The 24,197-nt window shown below is 35.0% G+C and overlaps 4 long non-coding RNA genes across 5 annotated transcripts; all 4 read right to left on the bottom strand.

Annotated features, from left to right (window-relative positions):
• Positions 1-3,419: 3,419 nt before the first annotated feature.
• LOC122321053 (uncharacterized) lies at positions 3,420-5,492 on the bottom strand. Its single transcript, XR_011443403.1, has 3 exons — positions 5,339-5,492; positions 4,627-5,269; positions 3,420-4,104 (listed from the first exon to the last, which is right to left on the bottom strand). It is a non-coding gene; the product is annotated as an uncharacterized lncRNA (long non-coding RNA).
• Positions 5,493-7,984: 2,492 nt separating this feature from the next.
• On the bottom strand, positions 7,985-10,028 carry LOC122321035 (uncharacterized). The gene is made up of 3 exons (XR_011443410.1): positions 9,875-10,028; positions 9,163-9,805; positions 7,985-8,637 (listed from the first exon to the last, which is right to left on the bottom strand). It is a non-coding gene; the product is annotated as an uncharacterized lncRNA (long non-coding RNA).
• A 3,296-nt stretch (positions 10,029-13,324) lies between these two features.
• LOC122321034 (uncharacterized) lies at positions 13,325-15,354 on the bottom strand. Of its 2 annotated transcripts, XR_011443391.1 has the most exons (4): positions 15,216-15,354; positions 15,105-15,147; positions 14,505-14,689; positions 13,326-13,979 (listed from the first exon to the last, which is right to left on the bottom strand). It is a non-coding gene; the product is annotated as an uncharacterized lncRNA (long non-coding RNA). The 2 variants fall into 2 exon arrangements; XR_011443390.1 differs by having other exon boundaries at positions 13,325-13,979; positions 14,505-15,147; positions 15,216-15,350.
• Positions 15,355-17,828: 2,474 nt separating this feature from the next.
• LOC122321052 (uncharacterized) lies at positions 17,829-19,903 on the bottom strand. Its single transcript, XR_011443404.1, has 3 exons — positions 19,750-19,903; positions 19,039-19,681; positions 17,829-18,513 (listed from the first exon to the last, which is right to left on the bottom strand). It is a non-coding gene; the product is annotated as an uncharacterized lncRNA (long non-coding RNA).
• Positions 19,904-24,197: the final 4,294 nt, after the last annotated feature.

Below are 24,197 nucleotides of genomic sequence, written 5' to 3'. Positions count from 1 at the left end.
CTTGTTTGTTTAGGATGGAAAAATGGTCGGCAAATCATTTGTGAGTTAGTTAATATTGGCCAGAGATTTACTTTCATGTATTTGCTCAGACACAACATTTGTTCATATTTGCAGTGATTCCTGCTGATTTTAAGATTACTCTGTTGGTTTTATTAATTGATTTTTGTTTCCCAACCAGGCCCGGAGTGGCAGGTTCAGGTTGGGAAATTGGTTTCTAATCGTTGATTTATTTGGGCCTCTTCCCGGGCAAATAAGCCGAAGGATAACTCATCAAATAATATTTTTTGCAGGGCTTGTAGTCCAGGTGGTGGATTCACCAAAGCTCCTTTAAAATCCTTTAAAGTTCGCGCCGCCCTGCCTCAAAGTCGTCTGCACGGCGGTGTTCAAGGATAATTGAGTTGTCTATACCGATAAAATAAACTGCGTAGTGTCGAGCGAATTTATTGCAAATTTACAAAATGGAAATTGCTGCAAATTGTTGCCCAATGAACAGTTCGTCCTTACTGCACTTTGTCGGTTGGCAAATCCAATTGATAAAAAATATATACAAATACAAATTGGTGTCTGCATTCGGCACAAATGTATGTACAAATAAACTAACTTACATATATCCCCTGCATATATGTACAATACATATAATATGGAGCGTGGCTACAGAAGCCTGCATTTTTGCCTGGCTAAATGACCATGATTGGCTTTCGATTGCTCTCTTGACAGACAGATGAAGATGGATGGGCGGATGCTGCTGGGTTTTCCTGGCTTTTCCTGGTCTTCCCGGCCTGACGAAAGGCTTGCGGAATGAGTAGAACTTTCGCTCGCAGGGAAATTCATTAAAACAAACGAAGCTGCCAAGAATAATATTTACTTTTCACACATGGCCCCAAGGCATCAGCCCAAACCCCCTCCGGTGTTGGTATTACGGCATTAACGAGCTGCACAAAGTTGGCCCACGGCGACGTCGTGGTTCGAGTCCCCCCAGGCCTTTACGGTTTTTTGTTATTTTTTTTAAAGACATGTTGCAATTAAATGAATTTCAAGCACCGGGAAAAATGGAGGCTTAAAATGTAAATATTGAAATGAATTTATTAAAAATGTATTTATGTATGAATATTTTATATTTAAGATTTTGTTAAGCTTAAAAACAGACTATTTCGATTTTTTTCAGTGCATCCCTACCAATTTATTTATGCGACCGCTGCGGATGTCGAACTAGAAACAGACGGAACGCAGCGAGGAACCGGAAGCGGAAGCGCAGCCATCGAGCACGCGTACAGTTTCAACAATTATGGCGGACTCGAGCCGGTAAGGCTTTTGCATAGCCGCGCCCCTCCCTTACACTGTTGCTATCCTCCCCATTCCCCACTTGCCACCCTTCTCCCTCCATTGACTTGGTATTTGCAATCTACCATATAATGGCTGGGAATTGGTAAAGTTTATGGTTTCATTTTTGTATTCTACACACACACACACGGGCATACACACACACCCCACTGCCAGCAAGGACGAAGCAGACACACGCACGTGCTCATTTTCAATTTTGCTCATTAATTTTAATTATTTTGTAATAAATCGAAGATTTATTGCTTACAACTCGCATGTGGCATAATTTTTATCACGTACTCGCCCCCCGACCATTGCCATTTCGGCTTTTAGCGAAATAAGTCGAGAGGATCCATCAGTCGATTGCACACCAGTTTCCAGCCATGAATTTAAGGATGTTTGTCAAGTATTTTGACTGAAAACTAAATGAAAGTGTCCAACGAGCTCCTCCGAACTGGGCTCGCCTTAACATTCCCTTGCCGCTCATTAATGAGTTCTGAGCTGCAAATTCCTGTCGGCTTTTGGTTTGGTTTTGTCACTGTGGCATTTAAATTAAAGCAGCATTTCGTCCGGCCGAGAAAGCCACAATACAATCGCGTCGCCGCAAAGTACAAGGACCAAAGGAGGACTTCTAATTATTTGTGGTCGTTAAATGAGCCGCCATTTGCCGTTCCATCACACACACTCTAATTATGTGGTGCTTATTGCGACATTGACGAATATTAGTGGTATTGTGGCACGGCTTTTCGCAAGTTTCTGTATTTAATAATTGAAAGGCAAACAATATTTTATTGTATTAAGTAAAAGGAAGCCCTATTTAAGTTACAAAACCAATTCACTTTCATCTTCAAATTGTAAAGAGCTATTCAAAAATGTTGCTTTATTTAAAAGGTGTTTGGTTCAAAGGTGCGTGAGAGGACCTTTTACCTTTATTAACTGTCTAAAAATGATACAAAAATAGATAACTTTTTCACATAACTTTCTATATATTTTCCATGTTATTACTATTTAATCTTATTAGATCTCCATTTCTTACTATTGTACTAACCAAAGTATTCTATTAATTATACTGTATGGTCTTTGAGGGTTTTCAATGACGTTTATCTGCTCCAAAATACAAATTGCGAATTTAATAATTGCACGCTATAATTTATTTACTCTGCATGCAGATGAAGCTGGATGATCAATATAGATAGAGCAGCTTATGGTGCATGCAGGGACTTAATGTTATGAACCGAGACATAGACATTGCGGAGCTAAAGCCCCACATAGACATTGCCGAGCTAAAGCTCTCTTAAAATAGACCCTTTGAAGTCGAGCGGCCGAGAAAGAGTCGGCTTGTGACCAACTAAGGCGAAATGTCCATTCTTAACCATAATAAACAAATTATAAACTATGTTATTAAGCGGCTGCTGACCCGACATATATAATATCTAATCTAAGAAATGTTTAAAATTCTGGTGTCTTACGAAAATTATGGTTCTATTAGTTTCTAATACTAATCTAAGTTCCAATTGGCTATTATTTTTGAAAAAAACAAAATATTTATTTTAAAAGTTACAATAAGTACTTCAAGGCTTTTAACTAAATCCACAGAAAATACCAACCCTCTAACAAAAAAAACACCAAAGAAACAAGAAAGAAAAGGTTACTTCGGGCGGAGCCGAGGTTGATATACCTTTGCAACTATGATAGGTTAATTGTCGTTATCAGAATTTTATTAAAAAACCAATTTTTTAGAATAAGTAATTTAAAAAAGGCCACAAATTTTTCTCTTCAAAAATACCGGTATTTTTTCCAAATAGCATTTCGACCGATCCTTATAAAATTTGGTAGTTAGGATTAATTGGCGCATCTGTTGAAAGTGTCAACCTTTTATCTCAAAAAACACGAAAGTTTGGTTAGTTCCGATATATAATATTAGTTATATAACAGCTATGGGATGTAGTCGGATATCCGTCTTTCGTTCACTTCCGGTTCTACATAAAAAACTAGGATTTAAGGTAACCTAAAAACATAATCATTTGTGTAGGACAAATTCACGACAAAACAAATTAGCGTGGATGGTCCCCTTGATTACAGCAGTAAAAAGCCCAAACTTGAGATTGGTATGCGACTGTATTTACAGATTCTTTATTATATTATTTTAAACATGCAATTATCAAGTATATATTATGTGATTGCTTAATTCAAATTTATGTTCCCAGTCAAAAGTTTTATGTACTGTGATAAATGCTTGACATTCAACATAGAATGTATCGTTATTTTGCCCAAGCTAGTTTCAATTTGACAATCTTCTTGTTTCTTGGAATCTTCATTATCATCTCCACATTCCATGAACTGGTCAAAATCTCTTTCAGACTTCTCTAATATATATAAATAATTTTTAAATTGTTCAAACGATATGTATTGCATGTTGGGGCATTGTTGTCTCATTGATAGGTGATGTTCACATCGAGTATCGAACATCCAACGACGTGGAGCTAGCGACTTGATTTGAGTGTATTCTAAATTTTCTTTAATGTAAGTTGGTTCGTTGTTTGTGGTTATTACTAAGGTGCTACAAAATAATGCATCCTGAATAAGTTGTGTTAGTTTTGGTAGATTACCAAATTCATTAAAAATTTTGCTAAAGGTGCCTGTATTGTGGCATTCCAATTTTTTAAACTTGTTCAACATTGTTGGCGACATAAAAGCAAATCGAATATTTTGTAGGATTTTAGCTGTGCTGGATCTGCGACATGGCCACAAATGATTAAGCCACATAAAAGCACTGTATAATAACTGAAACGACACAAAATAGAAGGTTTTTTTACGTCAAAGAAAAACAAGAAAGGAAAGCTAACTTCGTGCGTTTCCGAAGTTGATATACCCTTGCAGTAAAGATCGGATATATATAGCAAAAATCGGATAAAGTTGGCCGATACTCATACGAATACGAAGATTTAGTTGGCCGATCCCTATCGTAATTTGTTAGGCTTGATCAGTTGACTTGAAGTACAACCCATAGAAAAGATAATCTCTCTAACTTTAGAAATACCAAAGTTTTGGCATTTCCGATCAATGAGTTATAGACAAATGGACAGACAGACAGAGAGACGGACACGATCAACTCAGGAGTTGGTCCTGATCAAGAATATGGGGTCGGAGAAGTCTCATATACTGCGTTGGACTTTTGACCAGAATTAGAATACCCTCTGCAAGGATATAAAGTAATATAAACTATATATATAAATAAATAAAAAGATTTCTAAAAATAAAATGGTATAATTTTTTGTTACTTCCTTTTCCTTCTTATTAACTTACCTCCATTTCCGAGTTTACTGCCAAAGAGCTGGATGCTAGCAAATGGCACACCTGATTTTCATTAAGGCAAAGAAACTCACGACTGGATAGTATTACCAAAGTTGCTTTGGATATGCGGCTAGCCATCAATTCGTTTATCTCATCCAGTTCATAGGCGTGACGCACTTTAAACATTATATTAAATGCTGAAAAATTAGTATAGATATGACTATTTAGAACGTTCCAGGCATGCTCAAGAAGCTCAGTTATCTCCAAATATGATGCAGCTCTGAGAACTTCGGGCATATTAAGCATGGGTATTTTTCCCATTTCCGAAATCATCCATTGATAAACATTACTAAAGCCATTTGGAGACAATTGACGTGTGGAAATATTCAACATATTTTTTCCCAAATTTTTAAACATTTGTTTTGAGTAAAGTTTTAAAATGATTGCGTGGCACATGAAATAATGATCCCTTATATTTATTATAGTGTCAGTGTGTCTATTGGCTTGAATGTTTTTTACCACAACAGTGGCTGGTGAAACTTTGTGCGTCAGTAAAATGATGTTGTCTTCATTGTTTCGTTTTTCATTGATATCACCTAAATTTTTTTGCACCTTAGAAAGTGACTTGCACTCCTTTTCGAACTTTGAATAAGTCCTTAAAAGAAAACAATTATAAGAATTTGATATCACATTAAAAGATTAATTCGATTACTTCATAACTTACATGCGAAAGTGTCCTGGCCGTGGCTCATTGGAGAGTGTAGTTAAATATGGACGACTTTTGTTCATTTTGCTGATGTTTAATATATGTTTGTATAACTTTGTTACGATGATTGTTTGAATCAGAAATTGTTTGAATTGGTTACTTTGTTATTACCTAATATATTTTTACACACACTAAACTAAAAATATAAGGGACTGTTATCCTATTGATATGATGACATCCTTCTTATTTTTATTATATTTTGTATGAGAATATCATAATAAGACTAATTTATAAAAATACAAAATTATAAAAAAATCCTAACGTTCTAACTTCAAATATTACAAAGTTGGTATTTTTACCAAATACCAAATACCATTTCCGATCGTTCATTTATATTGGAGCTATAAGGTTTAGTCGGCCGATCCTTTTAAAATTTGTTATGTATAGGTATATTTTTGCAAAAAGGAATCCAAAGAAAATCCCAACTTTCTAACTCTTAAAACACCAATGTTATGGCCCTGCCGATCAATCAGTTAAGGAAAGAAGTCGATAGCTTTTAATTTGAGAGACTCGTTCGCGTAGAAACAGACAGACGGACAGACGGATATGCTCATATCAACGCAATATGCTCATATCAATGGAGGTGATTCTGATCAATAATATATATACTTTGTATGGTCAAAGATGTCTCCTTCACTGCGTTGCAAGAGTATAATTATTAAAAATAAAAAAAATGTACGTTGGCATGGTCGGAAAATCACAAAATCGTTAAATAGACTCCAATACTACAGCCTAGACAAGCCCAAGCAATAAGGCATGTAGAGTTCACATAAAAACGAAGGAGTTCAAAGAAACCAAAGATGAGGTACAGATATTCGCTGGGACTGTCCACGACCACCATATTCTGTGACTTTGCAAACACATCTCAGACACTATAAGGTCCCAATATGTATTATTAATCATGATCAATTTCTGAGTCAATGCAAGCATGTCTGTCTGCTTCTAAAAAAATAATTCGTTATAGCTCGAAATGGCTGGAATCTACCTTTAAATGGATCAAAATTCGCCTCAATTAAAGAGCTCAAGGAATTACCGCTTTGATAATTGAGAAAATCATTGGCATAGGTGTACTGTACCTATGGGTGTTTACTTTGAAGTACAAGGACAAACCAAATCACCTATTTTTGTATACGCCCCTATATGCATACATATGTCTTATATAACATTTGCCGTTCCATCACACACACTCTAATTATGTGGTGTTTATTGCGACATTGACGAATATTAGTAGTATTGTGGCACGGCTTTTCGCAAGTTCCTGTATTTAATAATTAAAAGGCAAACAATATTTTATTTTATTAAGTAAAAGGAAGCCCTATTTAAGTTACAAAATCAATTCACTTTCATCTTCAAATTGTAAAGAGCTATTCAAAAATGTTGCTTTATTTAAAAGGTGTTTTAAAAATGATACAAAAATAGATAACTTTTTCACATAACTTTCTATATATTTTCCATGTTATTACTATTTAATCTTATTAGATCTCCATTTCTTACTATTGTACTAACCAAAGTATTCTATTAATTATACTGTATGGTCTTTGAGGGTTTTCAATGACGTTAATCTGCTCCAAAATACAAGGTGTGAATTTAATAATTGCACGCTATAATTTATTTACTCTGCATGCAGATGAAGCTGGATGATCAACATAGATAGACCAGCTTATGGTGCATGCAGGGACTTAATGTTATGAACCGAGACATAGACATTGCGGAGCTAAAGCCCCACATAGACATTGCCGAGCTAAAGCTCTCTTAAAATAGACCCATTGAAGTCGAGCGGCCGAGAAAGAGTCGGCTTGTGACCAACTAAGGCGAAATGTCCATTCTTAACCATAATAAACAAATTATAAACTATGTTATTAAGCGGCTGCTGACCCGACATATATAATATCTAATCTAAGAAATGTTTAAAATTCTGGTGTCTTACGAAAATTATGGTTCTATTAGTTTCTAATACTAATCTAAGTTTCTAATCTAAGTTTCAATTGGCTATTATTTTTGAAAAAAACAAAATATTTATTTTAAAAGTTACAATAAGTACTTCAAGGCTTTTAACTAAATCCACAAAAAATACCAACCCTCTAACAAAAAAAACACCAAAGAAACAAGAAAGAAAAGGTTACTTCGGGCGGAGCCGAGGTTGATATACCTTTGCAACTATGATAGGTTAATTGTCGTTATCAGAATTTTATTAAAAAACCAATTTTTTAGAATAAGTAATTTAAAAAAGGCCACAAATTTTTCTCTTCAAAAATACCGGTATTTTTTCCAAATAGCATTTCGACCGATCCTTATAAAATTTGGTAGTTAGGATTAATTGGCGCATCTGTTGAAAGTGTCAACCTTTTATCTAAATAAACACGAAAGTTTGGTTAGTTCCGATATATAATATTAGTTATATAACAGCTATGGGATATAGTCGGATATCCGCCTTTCGTTCACTTCCGGTTCTACATAAAAAACTAGGATTTAAGGTAACCTAAAAACATAATCATTTGTGTAGGACAAATTCACGACAAAACAAATTAGCCTGTGGATGGTCCCCTTGATTACAGCAGTAAAAAGCCCAAACTTGAGATTGGTATGCGACTGTATTTACAGATTCTTTATTATATTATTTTAAAAATGCAATTATCAAGTATATATTATGTGATTGCTTAATTCAAATTTATGTTTCCAGTCAAAAGTTTTATGTACTGTGATAAATGCTTGACATTCAACATAGAATGTATCGTTATTTTGCCCAAGCTAGTTTCAATTTGACAATCTTCTTGTTTCTTGGAATCTTCATTATCATCTCCACATTCCATGAACTGGTCAAAATCTCTTTCAGACTTCTCTAATATATATAAATAATTTTTAAATTGTTCAAACGATATGTATTGCATGTTGGGGCATTGTTGTCTCATTGATAGGTGATGTTCACATCGAGTATCGAACATCCAACGACGTGGAGCTAGCGACTTGATTTGAGTGTATTCTAAATTTTCTTTAATGTAAGTTGGTTCGTTGTTTGTGGTTATTACTAAGGTGCTACAAAATAATGCATCCTGAATAAGTTGTGTTAGTTTTGGTAGATTAGTAAATTCATCAAAAATTTGGCTAAAGGTGCCTGTATTGTGGCATTCCAATTTTTTAAACTTGTTCAACATTGTTGGCGACATAAAAGCAAATCGAATATTTTGTAGGATTTTAGCTGTGCTGGATCTGCGACATGGCCACAAATGATTAAGCCACATAAAAGCACTGTATAATAACTGAAACGACACAAAATAGAAGGTTTTTTTACGTCAAAGAAAAACAAGAAAGGAAAGCTAACTTCGTGCGTTTCCGAAGTTGATATACCCTTGCAGTAAAGATCGGATATATATAGCAAAAATCGGATAAAGTTGGCCGATACTCATACGAATACGAAGATTTAGTTGGCCGATCCCTATCCCGGTAATTTGTTAGGCTTGATCAGTTGACTTGAAGTACAACCCATAGAAAAGATAATCTCTCTAACTTTAGAAATACCAAAGTTTTGGCATTTCCGATCAATGAGTTATAGACAAATGGACAGACAGACAGAGAGACGGACACGATCAACTCAGGAGTTGGTCCTGATCAAGAATATGGGGTCGGAGAAGTCTCATATACTGCGTTGGACTTTTGACCAGAATTAGAATACCCTCTGCAAGGATATAAAGTAATATAAACTATATATATAAATAAATAAAAAGATTTCTAAAAATAAAATGGTATACTTTTTTGTTACTTCCTTTTCCTTCTTATTAACTTACCTCCATTTCCGAGTTTACTGCCAAAGAGCTGGATGCTAGCAAATGGCACACCTGATTTTCATTAAGGCAAAGAAACTCACGACTGGATAGTATTACCAAAGTTGCTTTGGATATGCGGCTAGCCATCATTTCGTTTATCTCATCCAGTTCATAGGCGTGACGCACTTTAAACATTATATTAAATGCTGAAAAATTAGTATAGATATGACTATTTAGAACGTTCCAGGCATGCTCAAGAAGCTCAGTTATCTCCAAATATGATGCAGCTCTGAGAACTTCGGGCATATTAAGCATGGGTATTTTTCCCATTTCCGAAATCATCCATTGATAAACATTACTAAAGCCATTTGGAGACAATTGACGTGTGGAAATATTCAACATATTTTTTCCCAAATTTTTAAACATTTGTTTTGAGTAAAGTTTTAAAATGATTGCGTGGCACATGAAATAATGATCCCTTATATTTATTATAGTGTCAGTGTGTCTATTGGCTTGAATGTTTTTTACCACAACAGTGGCTGGTGAAACTTTGTGCGTCAGTAAAATGATGTTGTCTTCATTGTTTCGTTTTTCATTGATATCACCTAAATTTTTTTGCACCTTAGAAAGTGACTTGCACTCCTTTTCGAACTTTGAATAAGTCCTTAAAAGAAAACAATTATAAGAATTTGATATCACATTAAAAGATTAATTCGATCACTTCATAACTTACATGCGAAAGTGTCCTGGCCGTGGCTCATTGGAGAGTGTAGTTAAATATGGACGACTTTTGTTCATTTTGCTGATGTTTAATATATGTTTGTATAACTTTGTTACGATGATTGTTTGAATCAGAAATTGTTTGAATTGGTTACTTTGTTATTACCTAATATATTTTTACACACACTAAACTAAAAATATAAGGGACTGTTATCCTATTGATATGATGACATCCTTCTTATTTTTATTATATTTTGTATGAGAATATCATAATAAGACTAATTTATAAAAATACAAAATTATAAAAAAATCCTAACGTTCTAACTTCAAATATTACAAAGTTGGTATTTTTACCAAATACCAAATACCATTTCCGATCGTTCATTTATATTGGAGCTATAAGGTTTAGTCGGCCGATCCTTTTAAAATTTGTTATGTATAGGTATATTTTTGCAAAAAGGAATCCAAAGAAAATCCCAACTTTCTAACTCTTAAAACACCAATGTTATGGCCCTGCCGATCAATCAGTTAAGGAAAGAAGTCGATAGCTTTTAATTTGAGAGACTCGTTCGCGTAGAAACAGACAGACGGACAGACGGATATGCTCATATCAACGCAATATGCTCATATCAATGGAGGTGATTCTGATCAATAATATATATACTTTGTATGGTCAAAGATGTCTCCTTCACTGCGTTGCAAGAGTATAATTATTAAAAACAAGAAAGGAAAGCTAACTTCGGGCGGAGCCGAAGTTTATATACCCTTGCAGTTAAAACCGGATATATATCGCAAACAACGGATATAGTTGGCCGATCCTTATGGGAATATGAATATATAATCCAATTTATTACAATACAAAATCTAAAAAAAGTCCCAAACTTCTATCTTCAAAAATACGAAAGTTGATATTTCTACCAAATACCATTTCCGATCGTTCAGTTATATGGCAGCTATGGGATATAGTCGGCCGATCCTAATGAAATGTGGTAGGTTGGATCAATTGACCAAAAATAGAATCTGTATTAAATTCCAGCTTTCTATCTTCAAAAACACGAAAGTTGGGTCATTTCCGATCGTTCAGTTATATGGCAGCTATAGGATATAGTCGGCCGATCCTTATGAAATTCGGCATGACGTAATGTTTTGCCAAAAATAGCTCTCATGTCAAATTTGAACTCTCTAACTCTAAAAACACCAAAGTTATACCATTTCCGATCAATCAGTTATATGGCAGCTATAGGATATAGTCGGCCGATCCGGGCCGTTCCGACTTATATACTGCGTGCAAAGGAAAGAAGGGTGTGTGCAAAGTTTCAAGACGATAGCTTTAAAACTGAGAGACTAGTTCGCGTAGAAACAGACAGACAGACGGACAGACAGACGGACAGACGGACAGACGGACAGACGGACATGCTCATATCAACTCAGGAGGTGATCCTGATCAAGAATATATATACTTTATAGGGTCGGAGATGTCTCCTTCACTGCGTTGCACACTTTTGGACAAAATTATAATACCCTCTGCAAGGGTATAATAAAAAAAATGTACGTTGGCATGGTCGGAAAATCACAAAATCGTTAAATAGACTCCAATACTACAGCCTAGACAAGCCCAAGCAATAAGGCATGTAGAGTTCACATAAAAACGAAGGAGTTCAAAGAAACCAAAGATGAGGTACAGATATTCGCTGGGACTGTCCACGACCACCATATTCTGTGACTTTGCAAACACATCTCAGACACTATAAGGTCCCAATATGTATTATTAATCATGATCAATTTCTGAGTCAATGCAAGCATGTCTGTCTGCTTCTAAAAAAATAATTCGTTATAGCTCGAAATGGCTGGAATCTACCTTTAAATGGATCAAAATTCGCCTCAATTAAAGAGCTCAAGGAATTACCGCTTTGATAATTGAGAAAATCATTGGCATAGGTGTACTGTACCTATGGGTGTTTACTTTGAAGTACAAGGACAAACCAAATCACCTATTTTTGTATACGCCCCTATATGCATACATATGTCTTATATAACATTTGCCGTTCCATCACACACACTCTAATTATGTGGTGTTTATTGCGACATTGACGAATATTAGTAGTATTGTGGCACGGCTTTTCGCAAGTTCCTGTATTTAATAATTAAAAGGCAAACAATATTTTATTTTATTAAGTAAAAGGAAGCCCTATTTAAGTTACAAAATCAATTCACTTTCATCTTCAAATTGTAAAGAGCTATTCAAAAATGTTGCTTTATTTAAAAGGTGTTTTAAAAATGATACAAAAATAGATAACTTTTTCACATAACTTTCTATATATTTTCCATGTTATTACTATTTAATCTTATTAGATCTCCATTTCTTACTATTGTACTAACCAAAGTATTCTATTAATTATACTGTATGGTCTTTGAGGGTTTTCAATGACGTTAATCTGCTCCAAAATACAAGGTGTGAATTTAATAATTGCACGCTATAATTTATTTACTCTGCATGCAGATGAAGCTGGATGATCAACATAGATAGACCAGCTTATGGTGCATGCAGGGACTTAATGTTATGAACCGAGACATAGACATTGCGGAGCTAAAGCCCCACATAGACATTGCCGAGCTAAAGCTCTCTTAAAATAGACCCATTGAAGTCGAGCGGCCGAGAAAGAGTCGGCTTGTGACCAACTAAGGCGAAATGTCCATTCTTAACCATAATAAACAAATTATAAACTATGTTATTAAGCGGCTGCTGACCCGACATATATAATATCTAATCTAAGAAATGTTTAAAATTCTGGTGTCTTACGAAAATTATGGTTCTATTAGTTTCTAATACTAATCTAAGTTCCAATTGGCTATTATTTTTGAAAAAAACAAAATATTTATTTTAAAAGTTACAATAAGTACTTCAAGGCTTTTAACTAAATCCACAGAAAATACCAACCCTCTAACAAAAAAAACACCAAAGAAACAAGAAAGAAAAGGTTACTTCGGGCGGAGCCGAGGTTGATATACCTTTGCAACTATGATAGGTTAATTGTCGTTATCAGAATTTTATTAAAAAAACCAATTTTTTAGAATAAGTAATTTAAAAAAGGCCACAAATTTTTCTCTTCAAAAATACCGGTATTTTTTCCAAATAGCATTTCGACCGATCCTTATAAAATTTGGTAGTTAGGATTAATTGGCGCATCTGTTGAAAGTGTCAACCTTTTATCTCAAAAAACACGAAAGTTTGGTTAGTTCCGATATATAATATTAGTTATATAACAGCTATGGGATATAGTCGGATATCCGCCTTTCGTTCACTTCCGGTTCTACATAAAAAACTAGGATTTAAGGTAACCTAAAAACATAATCATTTGTGTAGGACAAATTCACGACAAAACAAATTAGCCTGTGGATGGTCCCCTTGATTACAGCAGTAAAAAGCCCAAACTTGAGATTGGTATGCGACTGTATTTACAGATTCTTTATTATATTATTTTAAAAATGCAATTATCAAGTATATATTATGTGATTGCTTAATTCAAATTTATGTTTCCAGTCAAAAGTTTTATGTACTGTGATAAATGCTTGACATTCAACATAGAATGTATCGTTATTTTGCCCAAGCTAGTTTCAATTTGACAATCTTCTTGTTTCTTGGAATCTTCATTATCATCTCCACATTCCATGAACTGGTCAAAATCTCTTTCAGACTTCTCTAATATATATAAATAATTTTTAAATTGTTCAAACGATATGTATTGCATGTTGGGGCATTGTTGTCTCATTGATAGGTGATGTTCACATCGAGTATCGAACATCCAACGACGTGGAGCTAGCGACTTGATTTGAGTGTATTCTAAATTTTCTTTAATGTAAGTTGGTTCGTTGTTTGTGGTTATTACTAAGGTGCTACAAAATAATGCATCCTGAATAAGTTGTGTTAGTTTTGGTAGATTAGTAAATTCATTAAAAATTTGGCTAAAGGTGCCTGTATTGTGGCATTCCAATTTTTTAAACTTGTTCAACATTGTTGGCGACATAAAAGCAAATCGAATATTTTGTAGGATTTTAGCTGTGCTGGATCTGCGACATGGCCACAAATGATTAAGCCACATAAAAGCACTGTATAATAACTGAAACGACACAAAATAGAAGGTTTTTTTACGTCAAAGAAAAACAAGAAAGGAAAGCTAACTTCGTGCGTTTCCGAAGTTGATATACCCTTGCAGTAAAGATCGGATATATATAGCAAAAATCGGATAAAGTTGGCCGATACTCATACGAATACGAAGATTTAGTTGGCCGATCCCTATCCCGGTAATTTGTTAGGCTTGATCAGTTGACTTGAAGTACAACCCATAGAAAAGATAATCTCTCTAACTTTAGAAATACCAAAGTTTTGGCATTTCCGATCAATGAGTTATAGACAAATGGACAGACAGACAGAGAGACGGACACGATCAACTCAGGAGTTGGTCCTGATCAAGAATATGGGGTCGGAGAAGTCTCATATACTGCGTTGGACTTTTGACCAGAATTAGAATACCCTCTGCAAGGATATAAAGTAATATAAACTATATATATAAATAAATAAAAAGATTTCTAAAAATAAAATGGTATACTTTTTTGTTACTTCCTTTTCCTTCTTATTAACTTACCTCCATTTCCGAGTTTACTGCCAAAGAGCTGGATGCTAGCAAATGGCACACCTGATTTTCATTAAGGCAAAGAAACTCACGACTGGATAGTATTACCAAAGTTGCTTTGGATATGCGGCTAGCCATCATTTCGTTTATCTCATCCAGTTCATAGGCGTGACGCACTTTAAACATTATATTAAATGCTGAAAAATTAGTATAGATATGACTATTTAGAACGTTCCAGGCATGCTCAAGAAGCTCAGTTATCTCCAAATATGATGCAGCTCTGAGAACTTCGGGCATATTAAGCATGGGTATTTTTCCCATTTCCGAAATCATCCATTGATAAACATTACTAAAGCCATTTGGAGACAATTGACGTGTGGAAATATTCAACATATTTTTTCCCAAATTTTTAAACATTTGTTTTGAGTAAAGTTTTAAAATGATTGCGTGGCACATGAAATAATGATCCCTTATATTTATTATAGTGTCAGTGTGTCTATTGGCTTGAATGTTTTTTACCACAACAGTGGCTGGTGAAACTTTGTGCGTCAGTAAAATTATGTTGTCTTCATTGTTTCGTTTTACATTGATATCACCTAAACTTTTTTGCACCTTAGAAAGTGACTTGCACTCCCCTTCGAACTTTGAATAAGTCCTTAAAAGAAAAAATTATAAGAATTTGATATCACATTAAAAGATTAATTCGATCACTTCATAACTTACATGCGAAAGTGTCCTGGCCGTGGCTCATTGGAGAGTGTAGTTAAATATGGACGACTTTTGTTCATTTTGCTGATGTTTAATATTTGTTTGTATAACTTTGTTACGATGATTGTTTGAATCAGAAATTGTTTGAATTGGTTACTTTGTTATTACCTAATATATTTTTTTTCACACTCTAAACTAAAAATATAAGGGACTGTCATCCTATTGATATGATGATATCCTTCTTATTTTTGTATGAGAATATCATAATAAGACTAATTTATAAAAATACAAAATTAAAAAAAATCCTAACGTTCTAACTTCAAATATTACAAAGTTAGTATTTTTACCAAATACCATATCCGATCGTTCATTTATATTGGAGCTATAAGGTTTAGTCGGCCGATCCTTTAAAAATTTGTTATGTATAGGTATGTTTTTACAAAAAGGAATCCAAAGAAAATCCCAACTTTCTAACTCTTAAAACACCAATGTTATGGCCCTGCCGATCAATCAGTTAAGGAAAGAAGTCGATAGCTTTTAATTTGAGAGACTCGTTCGCGTAGAAACAGACAGACGGACAGACGGATATGCTCATATCAACGCAATATGCTCATATCAAGGGAGGTGATTCTGATCAATAATATATATACTTTGTATGGTCAAAGATGTCTCCTTCACTGCGTTGCAAGAGTATAATTATTAAAAATAAAAAAAATGTCCGCTGGCATGGTCGGAAAATCACAAAATCGTTAAATAGACTCCAATACTACAGCCTAGACAAGCCCAATCAATAAGGCATGTAGAGTTCACATAAAAACGAAGGAGTTCAAAGAAACCAAAGATGAGGTACAGATATTCGCTGGGACTGTCCACGACCACCATATTCTGTGACTTTGCAAACACATCTCAGACACTATAAGGTCCCAATATGTATTATTAATCATGATCAATTTCTGAGTCAATGCAAGCATGTCTGTCTGCTTCTAAAAAAATAATTCGTTATAGCTCGAAATGGCTGGAATCTACCTTTAAATGGATCAAAATTCGCCTCAATTAAAGAGCTCAAGGAATTACCGCTTTGATAATTGAGAAAATCATTGGCATAGGTGTACTGTACCTATGGGTGTTTACTTTGAAGTACAAGGACAATACCAAATCACCTATTTTTTTGGCACACCTCGTATACGCCCCTATATGCATACATATGCCTTATATAACATTTGCCGTTCCATCACACACACTCTAATTATGTGGTGCTTATTGCGACATTGACGAATATTAGTAGTATTGTGGCACGGCTTTTCGCAAGTTCCTGTATTTAATAATTGAAAGGCAAACAATATTTTATTTTATTAAGTAAAAGGAAGCCCTATTTAAGTTACAAAACCAATTCACTTTCATCTTCAAATTGTAAAGAGCTATTCAAAAATGTTGCTTTATTTAAAAGGGGTTTTAAAAATGATACAAAAATAGATAACTTTTTCACATAACTTTCTATAAATTTTCCATGTTATTACTATTTAATCTTATTAGATCTCCATTTCTTACTATTGTACTAACCAAAGTATTCTATTAATTATACTGTATGGTCTTTGAGGGTTTTCAATGACGTTTATCTGCTCCAAAATACAAATTGCGAATTTAATAATTGCACGCTATAATTTATTTACTCTGCATGCAGATGAAGCTGGATGATCAATATAGATAGACCAGCTTATGGTGCATGCAGGGACTTAATGTTATGAACCGAGACATAGACATTGCGGAGCTAAAGCCCCACATAGACATTGCCGAGCTAAAGCTCTCTTAAAATAGACCCTTTGAAGTCGAGCGGCCGAGAAAGAGTCGGCTTGTGACCAACTAAGGCGAAATGTCCATTCTTAATCATAATAAACAAATTATAAACTATGTTATTAAGCGGCTGCTGACCCGACATATATAATATCTAATCTAAGAAATGTTTAAAATTCTGGTGTCTTACGAAAATTATGGTTCTATTAGTTTCTAATACTTATCTAAGTTTCTAATCTAAGTTCCAATTGGCTATTATTTTTGAAAAAAACAAAATTTTTATTTTAAAAGTTACAATAAGTACTTCAAGGCTTTTAACTAAATCCACAGAAAATACCAACCCTCTAACAAAAAAAAACACCAAAGAAACAAGAAAGAAAAGGTTACTTCGGGCGGAGCCGAGGTTGATATACCTTTGCAGCTATGATAGGTTAATTTTCGTTATCAGAATTTTATTAAAAAAACCAATTTTTTAGAATAAGTAATTTAAAAAAGGCCACAAATTTTTCTCTTCAAAAATACCGGTATTTTTTCCAAATAGCATTTCGACCGATCCTTATAAAATTTGGTAGTTAGGATTAATTGGCGCATCTGTTGAAAGTGTCAACCTTTTATCTAAATAAACACGAAAGTTTGGTTAGTTCCGATATATAATATTAGTTATATAACAGCTATGGGATATAGTCGGATATCCGCCTTTCGTTCACTTCCGGTTCTACATAAAAAACTAGGATTTAAGGTAACCTAAAAACATAATCATTTGTGTAGGACAAATTCACGACAAAACAAATTAGCCTGTGGATGGTCCCCTTGATTACAGCAGTAAAAAGCCCAAACTTGAGATTGGTATGCGACTGTATTTACAGATTCTTTATTATATTATTTTAAACATGCAATTATCAAGTATATATTATGTGATTGCTTAATTCAAATTTATGTTTCCAGTCAAAAGTTTTATGTACTGTGATAAATGCTTGACATTCAACATAGAATGTATCGTTATTTTGCCCAAGCTAGTTTCAATTTGACAATCTTCATGTTTCTTGGAATCTTCATTATCATCTCCACATTCCATGAACTGGTCAAAATCTCTTTCAGACTTCTCTAATATATATAAATAATTTTTAAATTGTTCAAACGATATGTATTGCATGTTGGGGCATTGTTGTCTCATTGATAGGTGATGTTCACATCGAGTATCGAACATCCAACGACGTGGAGCTAGCGACTTGATTTGAGTGTATTCTAAATTTTCTTTAATGTAAGTTGGTTCGTTGTTTGTGGTTATTACTAAGGTGCTACAAAATAATGCATCCTGAATAAGTTGTGTTAGTTTTGGTAGATTAGTAAATTCATTAAAAATTTGGCTAAAGGTGCCTGTATTGTGGCATTCCAATTTTTTAAACTTGTTCAACATTGTTGGCGACATAAAAGCAAATCGAATATTTTGTAGGATTTTAGCTGTGCTGGATCTGCGACATGGCCACAAATGATTAAGCCACATAAAAGCACTGTATAATAACTGAAACGACACAAAATAGAAGGTTTTTTTACGTCAAAGAAAAACAAGAAAGGAAAGCTAACTTCGTGCGTTTCCGAAGTTGATATACCCTTGCAGTAAAGATCGGATAAATATAGCAAAAATCGGATAAAGTTGGCCGATACTAATATGAATACGAAGATTTAGTTGGCCGATCCCTATCCCGGTAATTTGTTAGGCTTGATCAGTTGACTTGAAGTACAACCTATAGAAAAGATAATCTCTCTAACTTTAGAAATACCAAAGTTTTGGCATTTCCGATCAATGAGTTATAGACAAATGGACAGACAGACAGAGAGACGGACACGATCAACTCAGGAGTTGGTCCTGATCAAGAATATGGGGTCGGAGAAGTCTCATATACTGCGTTGGACTTTTGACCAGAATTAGAATACCCTCTGCAAGGATATAAAGTAATATAAACTATATATATAAATAAATAAAAAGATTTCTAAAAATAAAATGGTATACTTTTTTGTTACTTCCTTTTCCTTCTTATTAACTTACCTCCATTTCCGAGTTTACTGCCAAAGAGCTGGATGCTAGCAAATGGCACACCTGATTTTCATTAAGGCAAAGAAACTCACGACTGGATAGTATTACCAAAGTTGCTTTGGATATGCGGCTAGCCATCATTTCGTTTATCTCATCCAGTTCATAGGCGTGACGCACTTTAAACATTATATTAAATGCTGAAAAATTAGTATAGATATGACTATTTAGAACGTTCCAGGCATGCTCAAGAAGCTCAGTTATCTCCAAATATGATGCAGCTCTGAGAACTTCGGGCATATTAAGCATGGGTATTGTTCCCATTTCCGAAATCATCCATTGATAAACATTACTAAAGCCATTTGGAGACAATTGACGTGTGGAAATATTCAACATATTTTTTCCCAAATTTTTAAACATTTGTTTTGAGTAAAGTTTTAAAATGATTGCGTGGCACATGAAATAATGATCCCTTATATTTATTATAGTGTCAGTGTGTCTATTGGCTTGAATGTTTTTTACCACAACAGTGGCTGGTGAAACTTTGTGCGTCAGTAAAATTATGTTGTCTTCATTGTTTCGTTTTACATTGATATCACCTAAACTTTTTTGCACCTTAGAAAGTGACTTGCACTCCCCTTCGAACTTTGAATAAGTCCTTAAAAGAAAAAATTATAAGAATTTGATATCACATTAAAAGATTAATTCGATCACTTCATAACTTACATGCGAAAGTGTCCTGGCCGTGGCTCATTGGAGAGTGTAGTTAAATATGGACGACTTTTGTTCATTTTGCTGATGTTTAATATATGTTTGTATAACTTTGTTACGATGATTGTTTGAATCAGAAATTGTTTGAATTGGTTACTTTGTTATTACCTAATATATTTTTACACACACTAAACTAAAAATATAAGGGACTGTTATCCTATTGATATGATGACATCCTTCTTATTTTTGTATGAGAATATCATAATAAGACTAATTTATAAAAATACAAAATTAAAAAAAATCCTAACGTTCTAACTTCAAATATTACAAAGTTGGTATTTTTACCAAATACCAAATACCATTTCCGATCGTTCATTTATATTGGAGCTATAAGGTTTAGTCGGCCGATCCTTTTAAAATTTGTTATGTATAGGTATATTTTTGCAAAAAGGAATCCAAAGAAAATCCCAACTTTCTAACTCTTAAAACACCAATGTTATGGCCCTGCCGATCAATCAGTTAAGGAAAGAAGTCGATAGCTTTTAATTTGAGAGACTCGTTCGCGTAGAAACAGACAGACGGACAGACGGATATGCTCATATCAACGCAATATGCTCATATCAATGGAGGTGATTCTGATCAATAATATATATACTCTGTATGGTCAAAGATGTCTCCTTCACTGCGTTGCAAGAGTATAATTATTAAAAATAAAAAAAATGTCCGCTGGCATGGTCGGAAAATCACAAAATCGTTAAATAGACTCCAATACTACAGCCTAGACAAGCCCAAGCAATAAGGCATGTAGAGTTCACATGAAAACGAAGGAGTTCAAAGAAACCAAAGATGAGGTACAGATATTCGCTGGGACTGTCCACGACCACCATATTCTGTGACTTTGCAAACACATCTCAGACACTATAAGGTCCCAATATGTATTATTAATCATGATCAATTTCTGAGTCAATGCAAGCATGTCTGTCTGCTTCTAAAAAAATAATTCGTTATAGCTCGAAATGGCTGGAATCTACCTTTAAATGGATCAAAATTCGCCTCAATTAAAGAGCTCAAGGAATTACCGCTTTGATAATTGAGAAAATCATTGGCATAGGTGTACTGTACCTATGGGTGTTTACTTGAAGTACAAGGACAATACCAAATCACCAATTTTTTTTAGCACACCTCGTATATGCCCCGATATGCATACATATGTCTTATAGAACATGTTATAGTTTTAGATAGTTTTTATTTAAAAAAAAATGAAAGCTTGATAAACTAATCATTGTTTTAACTATTAATAAGATTACGCCTTATTAATTATTTTTTTTTATTTTGTTAATAAATCACCCCAGGTCTGAGTGAAGGCTCCCCCTTATCTGAATACTAATTCCGATTCCGAATCCGATTCCGTTTCCGATTCGTGGCCCTGACCAAAGCCGAAAAGGGACTCCCGAGAGCGGATCATAAATTTGCGGCAACAACGGGGAAGACAATTAAGGCGAAACAACTGGAATGGCTTTGGGCCAGTGGGGGTGGGCGTGGCAGAAAACCGTGGGCAGTGGGCGGAGAACAGAGGACACAGGACAGTGGACAATGGACAGTGGTCAGAGGACAGTGGCAATTTCAATTGCTTGTCATGCGAGTTTTCGACGGTACTTCAAAGGGGTGGGTGGCTCAGAAGCAATGAGGGCCGATAGGTGCGGTTGTGTGTTGGCCAAGTTGGGGCAAGCTGGCCAAGTCGAGGTGGCAGCTGTTCATGTTCATTTCGACGCCTTCCTTGTTTTAATTGTTATCGCAGCAACAACACTGACGGCAACAGCCATGTCAAGGCAGAGAAACATTTGATAATTAGATATTAAATAATGAATGACATAATTGTTTGTGTGCATGACTGTGTGCTGTAGTGAGTGTGGCGGTGCGACGGTGTGTGCGCAGGGCAAACACTCAGTCACAATAGCGCACTTCCGTTTACAACATATCTCAGCCATTTGTGGTCGCCTTTCGGCAACCGCCCGCCCACTGCCGCGCCCCTTTTGGCCACAGGCCCTTTGCAATTGCAATAACTATTTGCGGTTCTTTGGGCCGCCGCTGACCAAGCGGGGAATTTAATTTAGCTTGAAATTTTCAGGCCCACATACCATGAGCTTCCATTTTCCATTGCCATTTCCATTTGACAGAAAGACGAGAAACTTAATATTTGCAATTAAATTGGTATTCTTGCTCTTAATTTGCTGCAAATTGCTGGCCAAGGCAGGGCCGGGCAGGAGGCTTTCATAATCGTTACAAATTGATTCGACAATTTGGAGAAGGCCAGCAATCCGAAAGCCCAGGACAGAAGACCTAAAACCTAAAACCTAAAACTATGCTAGCTGGTTGAGGAATTAAGTCAGCGCCTTCGGGCCATGATTAATTACCGAGACTAGGCCAGTTCTGGCCAAAGTCCCGCCCCTCCAAATGATTTATGTCTTTTTAAAGATAGCCATCAACATCAACGCGCAAACATTGGCCAGAAAGATAAAGCCACCACAATGGACCCAGAGTCCCCCCAAAGTCCATTTCTCCGCTTCGTCTGACTTCCGTTTCCGGCCAACTGACCCCCCCATGCACACACACTTACAGACAGCCATTTCTCTCTGTGTTGACTCTATTCTCCCACTGCGTTGCCAAAATAAAGTTGATTCTCTATGATTTGCCGCCGAAATTGTCTATGAAAATGTAAATGTGTAATTATTTGGAAAATGGCAATGAAGACTCCCCCAGAAACAAGAAATAAATCTTCCTCTGCCAGGTGCCCTTTTTCTGGGACGAGGGGGATGTGGCAGGAGGCAAGGAGGCAAGGGGGCACTAGTGGCATCATCATCAGGAAGCTGCTTTAAATTGTGTGACAAAACATTAAACACTCAATCGAGATGGAGATAGATGGCCACTCAGCCAGAAATTGGCGCATTATTTCAATACTTCCTACTCCCTCGATCTGCTAATCTAAAAAATAGCTTAATATTTATAAAAGTTTCCTAAAAAATGTATATAAATATCAAGTATTATACACTAAAAAACAATAATATTTGGTTTTTTTTTCAAAATGTAATGAAAGTTTTTAAATTTTGAAGTATTTCTTAACATTTTAATAAATTATAAATTAATTAAACTTTAATTTTATTTTCAAATTTATTTTTAGTTTTTGGTTTATTTTATTGGCTTTTATAAGTTATAGACTATTCATGGATATGCTCGTCACCTACTTGTACTGCCCCTTTCGGCGCTAATTTTTATTCGGCTTGAAGTTGAACTATATTTATTATTATTTCTCTTCGTTATATACTTTTTACTTGTTCTATTTATTTTTACCTACATATATAATATGACTAAATTATTTACTTACCAACTAAATTCAAGCAAAATCTAATTAAGTCAAAATCTTTAAATAAATAATATATCTTATAAATGGCAACTTCAGGTAATATTTATGTTAATATATTTTAAAGACTCTTGATTTCTATGCGAGTATGAAATATAAAATCCCCACAAACCAGTACTTTTTACGTAGTTATTGTTCTAATATTCTTCTATTCAAGTGTCTGTCATTGTAGTCTTAGTTTTTCTTTGCCAAACTCTGAAAGAATTTTCCGGCTCAAAAAATGACATATATGAACTTTTTTAAAGCACTCTTCGAGTACCGAGATGGATCTATTCAGGCAGAAATCAATTGAAACTGCTGCTTGCAAACCGAAGAACAAAGCCCGGGGACTCTCGAGCTATTAGAACTTTTGAAAGCCACCAGAGAAGGAGGAGAAACTTTGGCAATTTTGACAATAGAGGATCTGCGAAATATCAAACACGGGACAGGACATCACAGTCCTGGCCACAAGGTAAGCGGATCATTCACTTCTGCCTTCTGGCTGAACAAACTGAATGGATTTCCAAAGTGTCTTCTGTAATATTTGCGAGAGAATTTCGTTGTCATTGCATTTGGTGACCATGTATTATTTGGCTTATTGTTTGTGTGGCGAAAAAAAAATGCTTAAAAGTCATTTAACATTCACCGGAGAGGGGGACGGAGGGAGGAAGAAAGTACTGGAGTCCTGCACAAGGACAAAAGGCTACCAAATGAATTTGATGTAAAAACTTTTGACCAAAAAAACAAAAAGTTTGATGTTTGTGCAACTACCGTTTCGGGGTCTACCTTTCTCGTTTTCACTCACACTTTTCACTTACTTAACAGGTGTGACAACAACAACAACAACAGCAACAGCAGCAGTAACAACAACAATAACTAAAATCCATGAAAAGGACGCAGGACTAAGCCAAGTGAATAACTGTGACGCTGACAAGGACGAAAGGCAGCGACACGTTTTAGTAGATAAATGCCGGGCACTTAAGTCATTTACAGCCGGCATTTAGATGTCGCAGCCGAGCCACTTCCAGGATAAAAGGGGCTGCCAAGAGGGCGGGCCAGGACCTAA

This window comes from Drosophila bipectinata, chromosome XL (assembly GCF_030179905.1).
Source record: "Drosophila bipectinata strain 14024-0381.07 chromosome XL, DbipHiC1v2, whole genome shotgun sequence".
NCBI classification, from domain to species: domain Eukaryota; kingdom Metazoa; phylum Arthropoda; class Insecta; order Diptera; family Drosophilidae; genus Drosophila; species Drosophila bipectinata.
Note: the sequence above shows the minus strand (reverse complement) of the source record. Positions and strands in the feature narration are given on the sequence as shown.